We start from the raw sequence: 21,293 nt of genomic DNA, 5'->3' as shown, positions 1-21,293 counted from the left end.
TATTTGACGCAGTCGATGCTTATATTAATGCACAAAAGTGCATACATTATTGCAGTTCTAGATTGTTTCTGATTTCTTCTACCTTGGAAAATGCCCAGATAATTTGGTTTCCTTCATAATGTCAGAATTTTTATTTATCATCCGTATACAGGTTGAAAATGGGACTCGTCACGCCATTGCAGAATTAATCAATTGCGGAGCGCGGCGTAATTGCATGAACTAAAGAGTACGCGATGGGCTTGGATGTTAAGAAATTGGCCCGTTATCGTACTAGAACTAGACAGCGCCGTTATCATCCATCAAAAGAAGCCGTTAAGGTTCTGAGCTAAGTTTCTCTGAGACTGCGTGAGCTGAAAACTGGAGATTGTCGTTTGTCACTCTCTTGTCTTCTCCTCTCTGATTGACAACTGAGGTGAGCAAAGTGAAATATTATCTTTATTACCACTTCACTATATTAATAGTAAATACATTTCATTTGAAATGTAGATCAACTTAATTTGAAGGTTTAATATGTGGCTATTACGCTTAAAGCTATACAGAAAATCAATTTAGTTTGGAGTCTTTAATTGAATAAAATCCTAGTTTTATCAAGAGTGTATTATGATACGTAACTAATTATTTACTAGGAGTTAAATTTAATCTAAGTAGATTAAGCATGATTTAATTTAATTTAATTGATATTAACGTCTTTTCTTTGTTTGAAGGTTATTTTTGACGATGGAAGGATTGTGAAGGAAACAGGATTTTTCCGGACATTTGCCATCGTTCAGTGAAACAAGCTTGCTGTTTCCTTAACGTCTTTTACTTTCGAATACTATGCTGTTTAATAGCAGCTGTTTAATAACATAATTAATAAAATTCGCGAGCTTAATAATGCACTGTTGTTAAGTCGTGCTTTGAAACTGAATCTGGAAATACATTTCTTGAAACTGTGCTTTCACCCTAAGAAAAGGTATGTTCTTTTTTTTAAACTTTAAGTTAAAACTAATTGTTTTTGTATTATTGTACTACTTATTACTATAAAGCTAGTTGTGTACAAAGATATTTTAATGTTCATTATTAAAAGTGTAATAACCTATCTTATTAACTCTTCTAATGATAATTAATTTGTTAAAATAAGCGAATGTTCATAATCTGTTATCATGAAATATGTGGCTCTGTGGTAATTATAAATTAACTTTTAAGCGTTCTGGAGTTTTGGTACACTTATAATTGTACCGCTATCATCCTCACAGTTACAATTAATGAGTGATGTAGGTGTACCGCTATCGCTGTATCGACCTTATCATACAACAACCGATAAGTCTATTAAAGTAACGCAACATATTATATGATTACGATTATTATCTATGATTAAATGAATGTTCAAAAATCGCGAGTATCCGTTTAAAACTTATAATTGTTTCTAGAGGGAGTTTGGGAACCTGTCACTGAACTGACAACTGTCAACCCTACGGCTTCTTTTATTGTGCAGCTTACGGTTAGAATGTTTAGGTATTTATACAATTTATTTGTTAGTGAATGTTATTGCAGTATTTATTCTGTTTTGGTGGCCACCTAGTAGATATATTAAACTGAAAAATTTAATATTTATTGAGATATTTAATCTTTACAAGACCTAACGATCGCAATTCATTACAATCTAAGGAATTTTGCCTATTTAAACAACTATAAGATTTTTTATCTTTTGGCTGGAACAATTTTTTAAGTCTTAACTCTGCTTTAAACCTCTGTCTATTGTTATTATTGATTTTACATCTGTATAGGTCAGTTATATAATTGATAATTATTCGACTATCAGCAAAGCTCAATTTAATCCAATTATTTCATAACCATAAAACGATAAAATAATCAAACAGATTGCAGTTCCCGTGGGTCTAAATTAATTTATAAAATCTACGGACGTCCGTATTCATTAAACATTCACATTCAAGACACATAAAAACATATACTGAAAAGCCGATCTAAACCGAAATCAATCTTTACGAAAGTCCTTTTACATCGCCGGCTACAATAAGCTACTGTAAACTAACTATAGACAGGCGGAGACAATTTCTTCATTCTCACCACGAATCATACTGCAAATGAGGTGGCGCGCTTTTTATAAACAGCTATAAATACTTACAAAAATTCTAACAGCTGTCTCTTTATTGTAGCCTCTAGCAAAGAGTACAATATTCTCACAATACGGTTCAGTAATAAATGTGTAAATCTTAGACCAATTCATGCGTTTACTGATATTAAAAACACGAAGAAAACCTGAGGACACGGCCTTAACCATAAGGGTAATGTCGAATGATTCGAGATGTATAGTTCTACAGTTTTTGCGATTTATAGAAATACATCATTTCATTTTTCACTCATCTCAAACATAGTTAATTATTTTTCGTTTATACGGATATTGTGCCTTTTTATTAATCTTGATAGAAAGGTTTGAGATTCTAAATGTAGGGAAATACACCACGCACAATAAAATCCACATATACTGCAGTAATTAAAATTCATATTTTCTATCGCTAATCAGTTTTAAACTTTTATTTCGGTCACAAGCATATTTCTAATTATTGACATTTGTAAAGTTTGAAGGTTAAACTAAAACAAATTCTGAGGTAAATTAATAACTCTGTATAATACTACTACTTACCTTCTACGAACAGAAAGAATCCTCTGGGGTGCTTCATGCATACAGAAAGGGCGGTCCTTGTCATGTCTGCAAATGAAGGGTCGCCCTCGGCCGTTCTGTCTCGATCGGCCTCGAACTCCATGTGTGAGAATGAGAACAAACCTGGAAAAAATAAGAAAAGGTTTACCAACACAGCAGTGTTATTTACTCCCTCTTGTTCACTTCATTGGAATTTAAATTTACTACAATCATCATGTATGTGCAGTAAGCGGCCTGAGTGGATGTATTTGTTCAGCGGGGGCGGGATTGGTGAGGGGTGAAGTGGAGGAACGTAAGTAATAGCAAAAATTATTGACTCAATTCTCAGTTGTTTATTACTCACAATTTCCGCGTTTTTTATTGTAAATTGTAAAAGATCGTCTCTGTAATGATGAAATATTCCTTACTGTTTGTAGTTGACACGATTATATTTTCTCACACATAGCGTAGGTGTGAAGGGTTCATTCAATGTGAATGTTGAGTTAAGCTCCTTTTCACCTTCCACTTAGCGCAGCGTCTGGAATCTGACGCTGTGAAAGTATTGATTCTTGGAACCGAAGACATCCAAAACAATTTGGTGACCAAGAAGCTTAAGACGAACTTTTTACATCTTTCCTACACAGATAGTACCAAATAATATGTAATCTAGATAGAGGTTACAATTATACTTTATTAATTTTTTTAGAAATCGGGTTTTTCATTTATTTTCTTTATGTGGACAACTTTATGGTGATATTGAAAATATGTAAACAAATTAAATAATAACATGATAAAGCAACATTGCAATTTGAAGACTTCTTGTTTTTTGTTTTGAAGATATTATATATAGTATCAACGCAAAATAAATAAGAACAATCTATATAGAACAATGCTAACTTAAAAAGTCCCAAAATCGTTTCTTTTTAATTCAGATCCGTTTAAAGATGATATTTTCTAGTTGTTTTTGATCATTTAAAAGTAAAATAATTGTTTTTTTTATGATGAATTATGGAATATTTTTAAGAAAATAGTTTTTTTATGAATTATTTATTATTATTGATAACGTATTACCAAACGTTAGTTTTATAACATTTGTATTTTCATTTAGAATTAAAAAACATTGAGTATCATATTCAGTTTTTTAATGACGATAAACACAAGCAATACGACGGTAAAATACATCTCATTAAAAAAATACAAAACGTGTACGCACACACACTTAATACACGTCACGTTTTCTTAACGTAATTCCTATTCAAACTGGACACAATAGGATTAAATATTTATGCTAAACATTTTTGTTTATCTCTTTGTTTAAACGTTTTTCGAGGCCATAAATTGCATTACCAAAGAATAATAAACTTCCCCATAGAGTTCCTTTTTCATTTCAGCATTGAACTAAACTATAGCTACAGGAATGGGTTTTTTATATCTAAATTACCTTTTTTTGATATTTTAAATATATTTTTATGTTAATTTTTTTATTTTATTCTGTTATTCGGTTTAAACATTACGTATGAAACAAATATATATGTCAAATACAATTATCATTTCTTTCTAATCCTATTTAGACATTTAATTGCTGTCGTACATGCACACCAATTCAGACTAATTCTTTATAATTCGTACCACATAATATAATGTAAAATACGTTTAAAAGTACAAACATTCTTCAAGTAAAAGATTTCTAACCTATCACATAAGTTTTTAAAATCCATTGAGGTCACGCAGATTTTACACGATATACAGTATTTTAAATACTTCAGTTATATTCTTGTGGCTATTGTTATGCCCCGAGTAATCTACAAATTCTTTATATTCCTTAAACTTAGCTTCTACCCAGAATGAAAATTAAACTAGTTAATTTAGTAATAAACTTTTAAACCACCGGTTAATTTCTAGCCCGAACAGAATTTGTTCATATATTTGGGTATTAAATCATCTTATAGAATAACTAACTTGCACTTATTTTATGTTCAAATATTCGTGTGGTAAAGTATTAACGTTTATTTTTTTATTATAGGATCTCCGATTTTTTATCGTTTATATTTACACTCATGAACATTTCTGTCCCCCATCCACGTGTGTAGTCTTTGTGGGGGAAACATTCTCTAGTTAAGAATGTTTATAGCGTTTAAAACTTTTGTTCTTAAATAATTTGTTTATATTAAATTAAAACAAATTATGTTATTTAAAAACTAACTGACATAACCAGTCTTAACTGATAGCTTACATACTGAAGTTTTAATAGTGTTTCTCAACGATTACAAATAAAATACATTATAGATATGAAGAACGTTAAACGGACATGGTTCAAAGGTTCCGTCCTAAAAATGTAAGAAAATTCTTTTTTGGTGCATTACAATTACAATGTGTTCTACAACATAGGTTCTGTATGGTTTCTTAAGCCTTGGTATAAGGGATAAATGAGAAAACTATTTATAACCCTAACATGAATGTTAATTATTAATTATGTTTATAATACACCAGTATTAGGTCTTTAAGTTACGTATAGTCTGTTTCACCTTCCTGTTGAACCCACTCAATGAGGGACTCCACCCTCAGTGCAGTTTCCGGACTTCCCTCTGATGTCCAGGCCGACAGTCTCGAAGTTCGCCTTTACACCGCAGAGGTGTGCCGTAGCGCAGGCGGACGACTCGCCGATCTGAGCGTCGAGATGTTACGTCTAAAAATAGAGTAGTATAAATAAAGTCTTATAATGCAATTACCGGGAAGAGTTTTAATTTCGCTCTTATCGTTATCCTCCTCCTTAGAATATAATACATCCCAGAACCTAAGATGAAGTAAAGTAGGACCCCTCATATCCGACCACACGGCGTGACCGACTCCTCGGGATATCCGACCGAATCCGATTGTTCCCGGTATCAGGCGATAACTTTATTCATTAGTCCAATTAAAAGTATCACATTGCGTTTTATTTATTTTCATAGAGATAATATGAAGCTAATATAAAACTAATATGAATTGTAATTAAAATCTAGTTCACCCCTCAAATAAAAAGGAATATAAATAAAAATTGAATTTCCAAATATCATACAACATCATGTAAAAAAATATTTCAACAAATTAAATATTCTTTCACGAAATGGTATACTTGGTTTATAAGGTACAACGTTAGGCATTGTTAAAGGATTTTATCGAACATCAATTTTTTAAGGTGTCTGTGCATTTATTTTTAAATTATAATGCAGAATAATACATTAGCTGATCCACAAGCTACTGTAGTGCATAATCTATTGTGTTGTAGGAGTGACGTAGTTCATTTTTATGGAACTGCTCACTATTGATAATAAATATTAACTTCATACTTCAAAGGTGTATTGGGATAGAAGAATAAATTTACTTTTATGTATGAAAATTGAATTATACAGTATGTCTCTCAGGATCGGAGTTTAAACATTATTTTCTGTAAGCATAACTTTTGTGATTTTCATCAATTAATACTTTATACAGTACGCTGTATAATTTTATTTTAGCTGAAATCATTGCACTAATGATGAATATACTGTTACATACATTACTGTATGAGTGTTTATCTTTAAATATATGCACGATTTTGCTAGGGTTTCGCTCATAAGGTTTCTCTCCGACTCATGTGACGTCAAGATCGAATATTACAACTTTTACTCAACAAACTGTTAGGTTTTTTTGGCTGGTAGGGAGTGTTTATCCAGCTATAATAATCAAAACGCTGATTAATTACAATTATAGTGGAGATAACACGAGGAAATAAATATCGAGTTACATTATTAATCTTATTTTATCTATTGATTGACTTTTGATAATGAGATATCCGGTTTAGGGTGGGTTTACTTTGACCCCCACTGCGGAATATTTAAGCAATAAACAAAGCCTTGTGTACCGAGTACGTTAAAGTGAGGAGACACTTCTAGTCTCCATGCACAGTTTAAATTATTCTGTGCACCCTTGTATGTAAATAAATGAAGATCTTCCTCTACAGCAGAACCGTTCTCAGTAAGTTGGTGTTTCTAGAGTGTTACAGTTTATTGTGTTAAATATCACGGGCATTAGCAATACTCTCTTTCTACTACTGCGGTTTATGTATAATGGATGCGCTGAACGTTCCAACTGAGTATTATTTTGTGAAAGGTTGGGATTTTTTAATTTTATTGTGAAGACGTGTAGAGACACATTAATTATTTTTTCCGGACATTTTCCATCGTTTAGTGATATACAAAGGTAGGAGATCGCCACACCAAGTGTCGTAACAGACTTCGCTAAGGTTACATGCATTAATTCAAACCTGTAGTTTATTTTAATCCCGAGATGTTCGGCGGACATATTAATACATAGAAGATGTTGACAAAACATGACGCACCACAGAATTTATTCTTATAGAACTGTATGTTCATACAATAGTTAGAGTCTACATAGGAAAGTTGTACTGGCATATCTTGCTACAAGATTCATTAAGATTTTTGTTCAATAAATTGTGTTTTATATAAGTTGTTTAAATGATAGATGTATAAAACTCTAAACACAAATTCACTATAAAATAATTCTGTATGTGTTAGAATAGTTAGGCTGCAAGTGTTAATATGTCTAATGTTTGAATCTCTTATGTTTTATTGAGTTTGTTTACACATATATTTATTTTGCTATTTTCTCGTTGCAATCAGCATTACCCATTAGACAAATGTAAAAATATTTGCCAACGCCCAGCAAAATCCCACGGAGTGACATGCACCATCACCGAATACAGTTTTCCACATGTAGAAGTGAAGCTTCATACAAAATTGTAAGTCTATAGGTCAGTTCGTGTATGAGATATCGTGTGGGCAGAACCACGAGTGATAGGCTACGCTAAGGCTCAGCAAAATCCCACGGAGTGACATGCACCATCACCGATTACAGTTTTCCACATGTAGAGGTGAAGCTTCATACAAAATTGTAAGTCTATAGATCAGTTCGTGTATGAGATATCGTGTGGGCAGAACCACGAGTGATAGGCTACGCTAAGGCTCAGCAAAATCCCACGGAGTGACATGCACCATCACCGAATACAGTTTTCCACATGTAGAAATGAAGCTTCATACAAAATTGTAAGTCTATAGATCAGTTCGTGTATGAGATATCGTGTGGGCAGAACCACGAGTGATAGGCTACGCTAAGGCCCAGCAAAATCCCATTGAGTGACATGCACCATCACCGAATACAGTTTTCCACATGTAGAGGTGAAGCTTCATACAAAATTGTAAGTCTATAGGTCAGTTCGTGTATGAGATATCGTGTGGGCAGAACCACGAGTGATAGGCTACGCTAAGGCTCAGCAAAATCCCACGGAGTGACATGCACCATCACCGAATACAGTTTTCCACATGTAGAGGTGAAGCTTCATACAAAATTGTAAGTCTATAGGTCAGTTCGTGTATGAGGTATCGTGTGGGCAGAACCACGATTGATAGACTTCACTAAGGCCCAGCAAAATCCCATTGAGTGACATGCACCATCACCGAATACAGTTTTCCACATGTAGAGGTGAAGCTTCATACAAAATTGTAAGTCTATAGGTCAGTTCGTGTATGAGATATCGTGTGGGCAGAACCACGATTGATAGACTTCACTAAGGCTCAGCAAAATCCCATTGAGTGACATGCACCATCACCGAATACAGTTTTCCACATGTAGAGGTGAAGCTTCATACAAAATTGTAAGTCTATAGGTCAGTTCGTGTATGAGATATCGTGTGGGCAGAACCACGATTGATAGACTTCACTAAGGCTCAGCAAAATCCCATTGAGTGACATGCACCATCACCGAATACAGTTTTCCACTTGTAGAAATGAAGCTTCATACAAAATCTTGTCTATAGGTCAGTTCGTGTATGAGATATCGTGTGGGCAGAACCACGATTGATAGACTTCACTAAGGCTCAGCAAAATCCCATTGAGTGACATGCACCATCACCGAATACAGTTTTCCACATGTAGAGGTGAAGCTTCATACAAAATTGTAAGTCTATAGGTCAGTTCGTGTATGAGATATCGTGTGGGCAGAACCACGAGTGATAGGCTACGCTAAGGCTCAGCAAATAAATCACCAACACTAAGTTACGATATCTGACATAAGATATCTTGCTCAGGTGGGTAACTAACCTAACACATAATTACAATCTAGCATAAAATAAACAGAGATTTGTTATACGCATAAGGTAAAAATGGCAACACATATATTATTATTACTCTATTTCATACACACTACCTATAAACCTGTACTTAATAAAACACATTATTTTTTATATATATATATATATATATATATATATATATATATATATATTATACTATGTTATTAAACGAACTGAAATACAACCGCAAACAGAAAAATCCGAACTTCTGTTATGTTATGTTGTGAACAGTCAACCTGGAACTTAAACTTCCACCAGTCTTTTTATTTTTTTGTTCTTAACATTTTTTACTAAAACTCTTGTCGAGCCAAACGACAATCACCAACAACCGCAATATATGCTGACTTGTCCAAAATATATTGCTTTAACACAGTCAACCAATAACATAATTTCTGTTGACGCTATATTGAATTTCAATGAATAGTCAAGAGAAAACCATTGTTCACCGATCTCTTCCTTTTATTGAGACCTTAAAAATTGGTGTCATACAATGGCATATTTCCGTAATCAAGTTAAATAATACAAAACGTCGGGTTAAAAATTCTTAGACAGCCTAAGATCTATTTACTGTACGCTGTAAAAAATTTTAGTTAAATGTTTCCTTCATTCATTATGAACATTCTTAGAGGAGAATATTCTTTTTATTCGTATTTCTACTTTTTTTAATCTTGTAGTCTGAGTATAAAATACACTTCATGTACGTGTAAATGAAGTATTAGTTGACTTTGTTAACTTCTCAATATTTTATAAAGGGGAAAATAACCAACATTCATTGTACATAATTAGAGCTTTAGTCTAAAGTACGATTAATTTCCTGTATTCTACGCTTTGTTCATTGATAGTTTAGGTTGTTCTGTATTCCTTCTAAAATACTTGTACAAGTACATAAAAAAATACTTTATAGACATTTGATGACCTGAAGACTGATAAAAGGTCCATTTAATGACTATCTGTAACGAATCATTTGTTTGTTGCGTACTTTGTTAATCCTAAAATTTTGTTTAAGGAAAGAATAGACAGCCATGTTTTATATCGATAGCTATAAGTTTAGTGCAGTATTCATTATATACGCTGTAAATGCATTAATTGAGGTATTATCGTAGTCCTCAATGCTTTGGAAGGATAAATAGTTTAGACTGAGCTTAATGTACATTTTATGCACGTCCATAGCATACATTTGATGACGCTTTTACATTTCTTCCCAAATGCTATTAAAGGGACAATATTTATTTCCTAGTGCTTGGGATATACGTTAGCGTAAGATGCATGTTAAGTAAATCTCATACAAACTTACTTTCTGGTTGGTCTGTATTCATTCCAAAATTCTTTTAGAGATAACATACATAGGATATTTTACCTATTTCTTGGACGTTTGTTTACGTTATTCTGTATATTTTCTCAGAATGTAATAACAGAGGTAAAATACACAACATTGCTTTCACACTATATTGTTTCAGACTATATTGGACATTTTACGTGCACCACCGTTACAAACACTGTTTAAGATTGTCTTAAATTCCTTCTAAAATTTTCAACTGAGGAAAATGCCTAAACTTTGTTACTATGTGCTGGCGTAAATTTCACGTAAACCCTTTAAGATTTGTCTTCATTCCTTCTCTTAAAGATGTCCAATACAGACATTACGATGATATGTGCTTATAAAACTCATAATACTATACCCAGCCAATAAGCTGGCGTTGTTTGGAATTACACATATATTTAAAGATATAAACCAAAATTTACCAGGTGAGATCCAACGTTCTGATGAATATTAATAAAATGTTCATGATTATAGGTTCAACGTATGATCTAATTTATATACAATATTTTAATGTCAGATTACAATTTTACAATATAATATTATAGTATTGATCTTCCAACGAAGATAATCTGGACAATGTATTCATATTACGGTGCGTTCATATTATGATCCTGTTCAAAGCTTTTGACCAAAATCAGATTTCTGACAGTGAAACAAAAAAGGGGTTAGTTCATTACACAGGTTCGTGGACAGTTTATTAAACCCCACGATATTTCCGCCAAACTATGATGTACATGACAACAGATGATTACGTAGCGTGATTGGACTGACAGCAGCCTTTTCACCATTTAAATGACTCTATCGTTACCCATGACTTGTGTGGTTAAAAACGTTATCTTCTTTTAAAGGGTGGCCAACTGCCAAGAATGTAGACTTTCAAGGTTAAAGCCCTTAAATTTTCAGTTTGAACAATAACATTGCTTAACCTGGATAGTGGATTGCTTCTAGATATGTGAAGGCCTTTCCTGAGATATATATGCTCTTTGATTACATCCACTATCTTAAAAGACAAAGATTACCTCACAACTAACAAAATCAGATACCTTCCTATGGGAAAGCTGTCTAATCCATCCTTAAGCACAACAATGTTTTTTCTCTTCTTTTGTGTTCAGAATTACACAACTGAGGACTCCTCAGAATGGTTGACGTTCTGTCACTGTTCACTGCTTTAAGCTTAAAAATGCACCAGAGCTGTTATATCCCTAAATTCCGTCATAATATATAACTGAACAAATAGTAACTGTGTTGATCCTACCTCTCTCGTACACACTATCTAATAAAATAACTCATACAAATCCTGGACATCTTTTTATTAGAAATACAGTACTTCGACGCTTTAAAATTTGCGTTGATTTATTGTCTTGCCTTGACACCGCAGATAAAGATTCCCACAAGTAAACTACACAGTTTGGAAAACTGCAGAAGCTCGTTGGGCTCATCAGATAACTAACGGGCTCGACGCTTGCAATTGTCCCCATATTCGTCTTTGACCCATTATTGTAAATTATTAAAGTGGAGGGTTGTTGGAAGGGAGTCTCTTCATGATCACTAGCATGAAGGAAGTTGGTAAAGAAGAGGTTTAGGATTGATATCAGATTAGAGGCCATATATCTCTGCGTTGTTGTGCTAAGTAGCAGTGTCAACTACTGAGCCAGAGACGTACTAGTGTCCTTCCTGGGCTAAGACAGCACTCCAAGGCAGTGACTGAAGAACTTTGTAAAGTTCCAGTGACAGCAGACATTAACCAAGTTAGTTACCCAGTACGACGTATTAGTTAAGGGAACGCGCTTAGCTCAAGTAACAACCACACAACTATTCCTGTGTTCATACGATAGTACTATACGTATCTAGTCCAAGAAACATTTATCATACCATTACATCATCGCCATCATATAACCTGCAGACATATAAATACGATACATATGAAGTTCGTACAGACAACACAACTGTCATAAGAAACAATTACTATTCACATATCATATCGAAACACAATATCGAATGACTTACTCAAATAACATTGAGTAAATATTGCCAACCCAATCTCCGAAAGTGCTCACTGTTTGTCCTGGTGTATCCAAGCCATTGTCAATTTACATTTTCTGTAGATACCTGTCGCATTCTTCATAAACAGGCAAATTTTGAAAATTAATAAAATAAAATAATTAAAAACCACTCCCTTTCTTAAATGTATCGGATGAATTTAACGTTCCTAATAGGAACCCAATATTGAGTTTTGTTTTGTTATTTATAAGTATAAGAGATTCTGAACAGAGTGGAGTTTACAATGGTTTTCAAACAACTTCACCGCTTTTATTCACTAGCATAATTTTAAGAATAATTACCGATTTTTACCAGTTTTCATGACATACCTTTGCTAACGCGACTGCAAAGAACTTCTCCCATGCCAGGTGGCTGCTTTCCCTATGTTGTCCCTGCCGCTGCCCCTTAAAGTTCCTCGCTGCCGTGAGTTTAGCCAGACCCAGTCCTTCCCCAACTAGGAGTACCACATTTTTCGCCGATTGACGGCGGATCTGCAGCGACAAGCGCAGCTTTAGCTTCTTCGAACCAGAAGTCTCGGTCTGAGTCGACAAGCGTTTTTGTTTATTTACAACTTAGCGATATTTTTTTGTTCAACCGTACAACTGTTCTGTTTATAACTCATCATTACAAAGTAACTGTTACATTGCTTGATAAAAATGCTTCCCATACTGTCAGCTAGTGAGTGATCAATACAAACCATCAACATTTACAAATAACTTAAACTATACACTTGAGCTACTCGTTTTTATAATAAGAGTAAACACGAATTTCACATTTTTAGTCTTGTATCACATCACTGTTTACAAATTTATTACTGATGATATAATAATGTATATATATTTGATGAAGATTAATTGACCTTAATATTTAGTTTGGCATTTTTAAACCTCCAAATGATCTCAATATATTGGCTCCAGTTATCGTGTAAATAGTTCAAGCGAACAAGATATTCGGAAAATTTGTTAAAAGTCAATTCTTATATTTGAATAGTAAAAGTGTACAGTATATATATATATATATATATATATATATATATATATATATATATATATATATAAGGATATTTAGCCACTACTTATGGAAACATGGTAAAATTTCAAACATGTTAAGATTTAAACATAGTTTGATCAGTAATTGCATCAACATACATTTTCGGTACTTCTTTTACGACTTTTTAAATACACGGTTTGTCTTTATTTTTAGACAAAAACTATTAATACCTACAAAGAGAGAACTTAGAATTTGTGAACAAGGTTTTACGATTCCGCTGGACAAGTATGCAAGTGTTCCATCTACACTTTTCTACAGCTTTTAAATTATCACTGAAACCTACAAAACCCCATGATTTGAATCATATGGTTTACATTATAAGAGGCCTTTTAAATAATTGAATTATAATGGAAGAAAATAGTAAAAGTTGAATGATGCCGATTAAATTTTGGATATATAGTCTTTAGAGTTGATTGATTTAAATTTCTTTTGTTATTTCTCTTTTGTATATGGCATGCGTCATTTACATATACCTACAAGAAAACGAGTAATATTAAAGTACAATATACATCATAATACAGAATACCCTGTACAACATTGTAGATATTGATTGCCAACATGAGATACTCAACTAATCACTTTGTGCCACCTTATTTAACCACAGTTAGGGGGGTTTGAAATAAGACACGTATACAATCCGAGAACATTTAATACGTATAAAACATTATAATTCTGAACAGGTACATATATACCTAAATATATATAAGTCACCGATGATTAATTGCTTCCGAGGAGGAACTTGTTTTGGAAATAAACTTTCCGTATCGGAGAAGATGGAATCTAAGTTGAAGTTGGGAATTGCAGAGTTTATAGCAATGAGAATGTCTTCGCCATCAGTCTTTTTATTTGTTGCAGTATATCTATCGCATATTTGAAATGATTGTTTATAGAAACCAAGTTTACTATCATAAATGTCGGTTAGTAACTAATGTACATTGAATTAACAAGTTTAATGATATATTGTTCATTGTTGCACCAAGTAATATAAAATAATAACAATAACAAGATCCCGGTAATCATTGATTACCCAATTCACTTTAGAAAAATCTCACTAACAGCTTCATTTTAACAATTTTACTAAACTATTTCTGAAATGTAATGGTAATACCATATTGTATTGAGTTTATACAAAAAACATTACTGTATCAGAAGACAAAAACGCTAAAAAGAATAAACTACAACAGTAAGCACTTCATGGAATGTTTGAAATGATTATTTGAAATAAATGGCTTTCAGTAAAACATGGAAGAGAACGCATTCCATTCTACATTAGTTTTCAAATTAAAAAATTCCTTTCAAGTATTAAAGTTTATTTTGGTAATCAAATGCAATTTTTTCTCTCGAGAGTGTTAATAAGCACTCTTTATATATCTTATCAGGTAGGGACCTGACTTTCCGAAAGCATATGTCCGTCACCAAGGTGTTAGCAAGAGCATTGCCTATTATTCCTATTAATAATATATTATTCTGTGCAAGTTACGTGTCCTAAAGCGCCTCTATCAAGTCTACTCAAGAGGTATGTCAAGTTCGATAGTTCACGTCCACGCTGTGTATTATAGCTGTCGTAAAGCGCCTCTATCAAGTCTACTCAAGAGGTATGTCAAGTTCGATAGTTCACGTCCACGCTGTGTATTATAGCTGTCGTAAAGCGCCTCTATCAAGTCTACTCAAGAGGTATGTCAAGTTCGATAGTTCACGTCCACGCTGTGTATTATAGCTGTCGTAAAGCGCCTCTATCAAGTCTACTCAAGAGGTATGTCAAGTTCGATAGTTCACGTCCACGCTGTGTATTATAGCTGTCGTAAAGCGCCTCTATCAAGTCTACTCAAGAGGTATGTCAAGTTCGATAGTTCACGTCCACGCTGTGTATTATAGCTGTCGTAAAGCGCCTCTATCAAGTCTACTCAAGAGGTATGTCAAGTTCGATAGTTCACGTCCACGCTGTGTATTATAGCTGTCGTAAAGCGCCTCTATCAAGTCTACTCAAGAGGTATGTCAAGTTCGATAGTTCACGTCCACGCTGTGTATTATAGCTGTCGTAAAGCGCCTCTATCAAGTCTACTCAAGAGGTATGTCAAGTTCGATAGTTCACGTCCACGCTGTGTATTATAGCTGTCCTAAAGCACCTCTATCAAGTCTACTCAACAGTATGTCAAGTTCGATAGTTCACGTCCACGCTGTGTATTATAGCTGTCGTAAAGTGTCAGCACATATGTAATTTCCACGCCAACTTATTAACTATCTACAGATTAGTTGTAAGGGGAAGCTTTAACTCATTGTGGTACAGGTATGTTAAATACACCCGTTAAAATTTGTGTACGAATTAACTATTAACTCGCACACGGTGATTTTAGAGTACAATAACATTACATACAAAGATTATACAGATTGCATACATATCATTTATAGTATTTTCATTAATTAATCACAAAATCGGTAATTATAAAATATCCCTTACCGCGAAACCTATGAGCGGCAGATTCAGCAGGCCTTGTTGCGAACTTTAACATGTTAGTACGCAGTCAGCCTCATAGAAATATATCAGATAGTAATTACATTTGCAATTTATTCTAAATGTGCAGTTGATAACCTTCTTCAGTCTATGCCGTCAATTAGAATATCTAATAATAAGATTAATGTTATTTATTTATTATTTATCATCAAAATGTTACGGCAGTACCCATATTAATTCATAGTTCATAGGATATACCAGGTACATTTTATAAAGTACAGTTGCGTAATACAGTAGTGTTAAATCAAAGCTGATTCACTCACCAGCTGATGGCTAAAGTAAGAGTACCTGTTTCCTGCTAATCTCCCTGCATTTGTCTTTTGACTCTCGTTTTGGGGGAAATAGTGTTTAGACTTTTATATAAGAATTATCTAACTGGAGCCTTAAATTGAAGTTTAAATAATTCATAGTCCAACCTAGACCTCACATAGCAAACAGGACATGAGTTTGACAGTATTACAGGAAACAGCTGATCAGTCAGCGGACGGATGAGGTAGCACAATGTGTTTCCAGCTAATCTTCTCAAACGTCTCTTTTCTTATCTGTATTTATTAAAAATAATAGAAAGTCGGTAAAGTCCAGGTCATGTCATCATCGCACCTAAAGAAATAGGATAACAATGATTTGGATAATAAGCAAACATTTGAGAAACCCTATGGTTTTGGTCCTTGAACTTAAAATCCCTAATTTTTTACAGTAATGACGCCTGAAAAGAGGACAATTCCAGCTTTTTGTATTTTATTTTATTTTTGTAACGTATAACTATGGCAAATGTCTGAAGTCCTTGTATACTTTCAAATCTATCAACAATAATGAGTGTTTAAACAATAATCAGATTATATTATATTCAGACACAATTAGTAACAAATAAATAACTGAGTGGAACAGGACTGCAAGAATCTGAGTCATATCTTAATAGCAAAAATCATGGATTCTACCCTTATCTTATAACCAATCTTAATTGTTGCAAATATTATTATTTAAAATTAGAAACATTGGTATATACTGTGCTTCAAAAGTACAAATTCTACTCATATTTTGTTGAAGTAAAATTAGTTTACTTCTAATGTATAAAACTTTAAAATAAATATTAGTATATATTTATATTCCTTGTAGATCGCTCTCATTTTATATATACGAACATACTCGTACATACTCAGTCCTTCTCCGGAAGTCATGACATTAAAAAGCCTATAGTTACTTTATTTTACGAATAGTAAAATAATTCTTATGTTTAACTTATTAATTAAGCTACTGGTTACTTTGTTAGTAGATCAAACTTTAAAATTTTCTGTTTGCCTCAATTTGATGACTTATATGAAGGCTAGTAACGAGATGAGCTTGGAATCATTGACCTTATCTTTCCAATATATTCTTGAGATACCCATGTACTGCAGGTTCTGATGCCATTTACTCTTATTGTCCACTGGTACGTTAATAGTGGTAGGGACAACTTTATGGGTTCAGCAACATCGAACAACTGTCTTTGAGAAACTTCCTTCTCAGGTTGTTGTCGCACTGGCTCCCTGAGAATATGAAACTGCAAAATTATTTCAACGCTCTATCAAAACACTTCTTGGTGTCAAACACATTTTATTCACTTCGGGAGTTTACGAGTGCACTGGAAGATTGATTCACTGGCTCTGTTGTTTTGTTTGCTAAGTGTGAAAGAAGTGAATATACGATATGTCTTTCCCGAGTTAGTGGCAGCTCGCTGCTCTTTGACATTTTAACTTCAAAATCAATTTTTGGGCCAAGATAAATCTATGTTATAAGGTTAAAGTCTCTATAAACCTTTCTCTCAAGAGTTATCACATATATGAACAGGCCGACTCCGATTTTAAGAAGATCCTGTTTCCTCCTTTATATCTTATATTTCTCTGAAAGACAACAAACAATAAACCCTCCGAGTTCTACCACAACACTTTTGTTTCCTTGACTATTGTGTTTCAAAAATGACACAATAATGGTTAAATTGTTAATATTTTGAGTTATGATCAATACATCTTGAGAAGCAGTCCTGTCAAATTAATTAATCTAAAAAAAATTAGGTTTTGATGAACAAAAAATATTTCAGCAGATGATTTAATCTGCAATAATTACAAATATAATAAACATTATGTTCACTCTCAAAATAATTTATTTTTCTATAAAAAATTATTCAATAGTTCAATATATAGCCTGAATAATTATTTTCACTTCCCGTTTGTTTCCAGTGTTTTGGAAAAAACAAAATATAACACTTAAATCCAAGGATCGTAAGTAAAAGCTAATGCAGGGGTTTCATTTTTGGGGTGAAGCTGCAAAACATCGGTAGAAGTGTAAGTTTAACAAATAAAATTTGCCACCATCTCACTGAAATAACAATGCTAGCTCCTTTTACCTCAGGTTTTGTTTCCAATTTCATTATAGCTTAACATATTTGTTATTAATAGAGTGTAAAATGTTATTCTTATGAAAACATTGTTTCTACCTTTATGATATAATCTATTATACTAACATTTGCTTTCAAATTGGCTCAAACACAATAATGATTATAATATGAGACCTTAAGTAAATATGTAGACCCATTTTTCCCTCTAGCAAGCTGTATTCTACCGATGGAGGATCCCTTATGATCATTTAGTGACCCTAAATCTCATATTAATTATACTTCATTCAAAATAACCTACTTCATTAATTTATAACGGCTACTAAGCAGCTTAATAAATCTAATAACCACTTTAGTACATGTTATAATTTACACTTTTTTATGTGTATTTTTTACATGTTTAATTGATTTATGTACAAACACTTATATATATATATATATATATATATATATATATATATATATATAGATGGAAATAATTATTTATCTTGTTTATTTGATTTTATAGTTATGGTCATAAAAAGTGGTGTTTTTCTGTGATGTTCTGTTTTGTAAACTTTAATTATTATTCAGTTAACGCTTGAAGAATATACATTACATATAAGTATGTATGAGTGAATACTCAATCCAGTCATCATATAATTTAAAATGGCCGAATACTCTAATCAATTTTTAATTTTAAAATCAATGTTTTCTTTATATATTTCTCAGATGTTCATGCTTTATTTCCTTGAGCTTTCTTTTATGTAAATATAATATAGAAAATTCTAAAAAATATGTAAAATTATGGGTTATTACATGTAAAATATTTATTGATATATATAATGTTTGTTTTATTTGCTTATCGAGTTTGTTATCAGGTTGTTTATTAATTGATACAATGTATTTTTGAATTTAAATTTAGAATACGATTTCCATCTCCAAGTTGGTATTTTAAATAATAGTTGTAGTATGTGTTTACGTATTTTTTCTTAGATTTTCCTCTCAAATAGCTTAGGCTAGAGAGGATGAAAAATAACTGGAATGTAAAAAAATTGTTATTCTTGAATAAAAAAAGTTTGAATTTTAATTTCAATTATATAAGGAAACTACTGCGTCAAATCTAATATAACGCAAATGACACTGGATATCTGTACATTTAGACTAAATTTTACTAAGTTTAGATGTAACTTAATAACATCGTAATAATCATGATACACATCATAATACTGTGTTTAAGCAATTGCACCGTGATCCCCATTCCCTTACAGTGACAGGACCTGCGCAGCTCAATATCGCCAGGTTTCCTCGTAAAATTTATTTTTCATGTATATTCACACACACACACACACACACACACACCACGAATTTTCTTAAATACTACGTATTAATACAAAAAAAACAAACAAACATAAATTTGGAAGTTAAAAGATATGTTTAAGAACATTTATCGTAATAGCAATATATTTCACAAATAATTTAACATATCACTCATTTTAAAAGTTCTAGTTAAACCACATATTCCAAATTACAAATAATACGTCAACTCAGATCTCGGATACCTAAGGATAAATTGTATAGAAGAGAACAGTAACATAACAGTGTTAGTAGCAGACTCAGGCGCTGGCTGACAGCTGAGTTAACATTATGAGTTCCCGGCTAATCTCCTTGTGTTTGTCTTTTGACAAACTAATCTTATTCCGTCTACTCTTTTGTGAATCAAAGTTTAGTCTTTTCATAGCTAAGTATCTAACGGGAACTCAATTTTAATTAGCTTGTCTAAAATACGCTGTCGTAAATAAGTATGTACTATTAATTTAGAAACTACTTCTTATGTTAATTGGAGTCTTTAACCTACAATAGTAATTTTGAGGAAAATTTACTATTTCCTCGTTGAGACTAAAGAACCTTGATGTTGTAACGACCCTAATTCGTCCCCGTCCTTAATCCTCGCCCGCTCTAATTGAAACCCTGTTTGCCGGGGTTCTGATTCCCTTATTGCCCGCGACATTTTTATTTTCCGCCTTTACTATTACCAAAGTACCGTTGTTCCTAGCCTATCTTAATCTTAGCGTCCGTTCACACGGTCCTACGTCTAGATCTACACCCTTAATTTTCTTTCCACCAATAAATCCGTATTTCCGCTTCACCTAATACATCTCCTCTACTCTCCTCCTATCCGTAAACAACCACTGTCATCCTAATTACCCCTGCGTCGTGTACTAGTTCCACGTACCTCTTGTACCCTGACCTTTGCCCGAACCCAGCGGTTAACCATGTTTCCGCTTACGATTACACATTTCCTCTCTTCGTGTCCTACTAATTCGCTTTGGGCGTCGCCTTCAGGTAGTCGGCATCGTCCTATACACACCTCGTCTTACAATTCATTTGTCCTTCGCTTTCCGACGTTACAATAAGCCCTGTCCTATTTTCCCACGTTCAGTCCGCACCTCAGTCTCTTGACTTGACCCTGCGCCACCGATGAAACTTCCCGTTACCCTACCGCCTTCCGCTTCTTTCCCCATAGACCTTACCCTCTCCTAAACACCCCTACACGACCACCTAATTCCTACGTCCCATACGTCCTGCAACGCCGCTTTACACAAGTCAGCACATTTTTCCCTATGCCGACGGACCCCTAACGACCCCATCCGGGCAATAAAGAATACGGTCGAGTATTCAGAAACAGCAGCGCCGCCGTTTCAAACAGGTTGGAACAAGCAGACCATATAACCCTACGGAAATATGTTGCCGGCACCACAGCTAGGCAATAGACAATATTGAGGGTCCTGCGCATGCGCCAATCCGGCTGCTATATAAGGGAGACCATCATAGCCACAGCTCTCATTCGTTTCTGGAAGTGCACCACGTGTACAGTTCTCATTGTTTCCTGGGAGACCACGACAGGAAGCTCTCCGTTCCTCTGAGACCGACCACGTTTCGCGACTATCTAGTAAGAAAATCACCCTGCGCTAGAGCAATCCAATCGTCTGTCCCCGCTAGAACAATCAAAGCGGAACGTTTCGTCCTGCGCTATAGAAATCCGAGCACCTCTTCGTCTTTACCCGCTAGAGCAATCCAAGCGGAACCTATCATCCTCCGCTAGAGAAACCCGAGCGTCTCTATCCCCTTGCCCGCAAAAACAATCCAAATGGAACATTTCGCCCTGCGTTTGAGCAATCCGAGCGCCTCTTCGTCTTTCCCCGCTAG

The 21,293-nt window shown here is 33.7% G+C and overlaps 1 pseudogene; it reads right to left on the bottom strand.

Moving 5' to 3' along the window:
* Positions 1-5,178: 5,178 nt before the first annotated feature.
* Positions 5,179-20,361, bottom strand: LOC124369657 (annotated as a pseudogene).
* Positions 20,362-21,293: the final 932 nt, after the last annotated feature.

The sequence above is a fragment of the Homalodisca vitripennis genome, chromosome X (assembly GCF_021130785.1).
Source record: "Homalodisca vitripennis isolate AUS2020 chromosome X, UT_GWSS_2.1, whole genome shotgun sequence".
Taxonomy (NCBI): Eukaryota; Metazoa; Arthropoda; class Insecta; order Hemiptera; family Cicadellidae; genus Homalodisca; species Homalodisca vitripennis.
The sequence above is the reverse complement of the archived record's forward strand: the minus strand, read 5'-3'. Positions and strand labels throughout refer to the sequence as shown.